Source organism: Grammomys surdaster, unplaced genomic scaffold, assembly GCF_004785775.1.
Source record: "Grammomys surdaster isolate TR1022 unplaced genomic scaffold, NIH_TR_1.0 250, whole genome shotgun sequence".
NCBI lineage: Eukaryota > Metazoa > Chordata > Mammalia > Rodentia > Muridae > Grammomys > Grammomys surdaster.
The window spans coordinates 13,263-16,130 of NW_021604691.1; the positions used below are offsets into that span (position 1 = coordinate 13,263).

At 42.7% G+C, this 2,868-nt stretch overlaps 1 pseudogene; it reads right to left on the reverse strand.

Annotated features, from left to right (window-relative positions):
* Positions 1 to 905: 905 nt before the first annotated feature.
* LOC114627202 lies at positions 906 to 2,351 on the reverse strand (annotated as a pseudogene).
* Positions 2,352 to 2,868: the final 517 nt, after the last annotated feature.

The window sequence follows — 2,868 nt, forward strand, 5'->3', positions numbered from 1 at the left end:
TGAACCTCTGAACCTGGAAGCCAGTCCCAATTAAATGTTGTCCTTATAAGTATTGAATTGGTCATGGGGTCTCTTCTCAGCAGCAAAACCCTAACTAAGAGGCTTCCTCTCACTGGTCTTCCTGACTCTAATCCTCTGCCTCCTTCCACCTTTCTGAGCAGTCTCTGGGTTTTACTCTGTAACCAAATCGTCTGCTTATCACTCTCTAGTGATTACTTTTCAACAGTCTGTTCTTACAAACACAATGCAAACTCAAAACCCATTGTAGCTGATTCAGTTCAAATTCCCCACCAGCTAAATGACCAGAGAGCTCCCTCTTCAACAGACCTGAAACTCTTCTATACAGTGACTCTCCTAAGTTCAAAGCACTTAAGAAAGAGCTGGTGTCCCTGTTTTCTACTTCTTTTCTTTTTTTTTTTTTAACGTGTCTAATACTTTATTAAGGTCAACCAACATGGTATCTATGTCTCTAAGCATTTCAGTTTTAAGAGCTGTCTAGATTATTTTTTTCCACTGTAAGTTAATTTAGGCACATCTGTTTGTATTTTAGAAAAAAATAATTATCTCTATGACACAAATAGAAACAAGGAGAATGTGCAAATGTTACAAAGATGATTCTAAACCTCAGCAAACCTCTCTCTAAGCGGCTAGCAACCATTAGTCTTTGTGACAAGAGATATCAAGAACTGCATACACATTTGTGATAGTCTGGAACTTAGAGAGCAGAAGCTGTGATTATCGAAAGCTCAAACACTGGTAAGGCTTGATCGCAAAATATTTAAGAGAAGGCCACAAATGTTGTTTCCTAAGAAGAGCTAGGAACTGCAGGTATCACTTGGTAATACATTGAAATGGCATTGCCCAGTGTGAGTGCTGCAGAGATCAGTCGCCTCCTTCCAGAGCAGTCATTTGGGGTAAGCTTCCACAATCATAGCATGACCCTGTCCTCCAGCTGCACAGGCAGCCACTAAAGCACACTGGCCTTCATCCTTCCTCAGTCTGTTGGCAGCTGCCATGACCAACCGACAGCCAGTGGCTCCAAAAGGATGTCCCAGAGACAGTAATCTGTCCCAGATAGTAAACTTCTCCAGAGGAGGTGATCCAACCTTGGTTTTCCCACCCATGTAGTTTTGTGCATACCAATCAGAATCCATGGCTTTAAAGTTAGCCAAAATCTGACCTGAGAAGGCGTCATGAAATTCAAAAACATCAATACCATTCATGGTTAATCCTGCCTTTTCTAGAACTTTTGGAGTAGCATATGTTGGTCCAAGTAAAAGCTGATCTTTCAGATCCTGGGACACATATATAAAATCCCTCAAATATGCCTTTGATTTATAACCCATGGCCAGAGCTCTGTCCTCCTACATGATCAGCATTGCAGAGGTGCCATCAGTCAGGAAAGAAGAATTTGCAGCTGTCACTGTACCATAGGTCTTGATGAATGCAGGTTTTAGTTTGGCCATTTGCTCCAGTGAGGAAGGACGGATCCCATTATCTTTGGTAACTGTGTCCTTTCCTGGTACTTTGAAGGGTACAATATCAGAAAGATGTCCTTCATCCTGTGCTTTCTTGGCCAGACTATGAGAACGCAGTGCAGATTCATCCTGTTCCATAAGAGAAACAGCAAAGGCAGCAGCCAATCTGGCTGCAGAGTGGCCCATAGTCTCATTAGTGGAGAACTCAGCCACTGCGGGGAGCTCTGAATTTGGTGAGTAAGGACAGGCACTGGCCCAGAGTCTTGGCTTTATTGAGATCAAGCATCATTTTCCCCATATTTCTTGAATGACGAATAGGAACGTCAGACATTACCTCAACACCACCAGCCACAACGACATCACACTGGCCAGAAGCTATCAGACCAACAGCTGTGTTCATGACTTGGTTTGAAGAGATACAAGCCATGGTGACAGTGTGAGCCGGAGTCTTGTCAGAGAAGCCAGCTCTCAGGGCAGCCTCTCTAGCCACATTGCTTGTTTTTACTTCCTGAATAGCTGTACCGAAGCTGATACTGTCAACAACATCCTTTGGAATATTGGTCAGATGCAATAAACCTGAAAGGGCAGCTCTAGCCAAGTCATGTGGCATTAGGTCTTTATAAGAAGTGCCTGACAGCAGAAATGGAATGCGGACACCTTCCACCACCACAATATTCTTTATATTGGGTTTTGCTAAAGTCTTCTTTGACTTGGTCTGGGCAGCTGGGGCAGACTGTAGTTGAGAAGAACAGCTCAGAGGTCTTATAGAAAATCTGAGGGCCCATTTTGATGTAGTTGAAAGGTTTCTAAAAGTGGAAGTCAAGATGGCAGTCATTCTGAAATCTTAGAGTCCGAGAAAGCTGCCGCTGCCAACCAAGGTCAACCACAGACCTCACTTCTTTTCATGATACCTTTCCCACTTTTGTCAAGGCTCCTGCTTCCCGATTATCTGTGCTTATTAGGATTTGGAATAACACAGTGCCTCTGTTGTAAAATAGATATCTTTGGAAGATACAGATAACAGCAGTTTTTGGTCACCTCAGAAAGAAATGTCTTTTTGGACAGCTTATCTCCAAATATAGTCTGTATCTCCTTGGGAAAACCATTTCAGAAAGAAAAGGCTACAGGAAAGAAACACATCTCGTGATACAGCTGTAACAATTTCCTACTTCCCAAGCCCTTCACTCTGCACCAATAAAGGGTTGAAGCCAGATTGACTTTCTGGCAGGCTCCTCACTTTTCAGTGGTAGAAAAGCTGAGCCTCACTATGTGCTTTAATAAACACAGTGCTGTCTGTTGGAGCTCAGGCTCTATTTTCTTTATGTTTTCTCTCTTTTATCCTTGACTTGCAAATAGTAACTATCCATTTATGAATCTTCATCAACTGGAT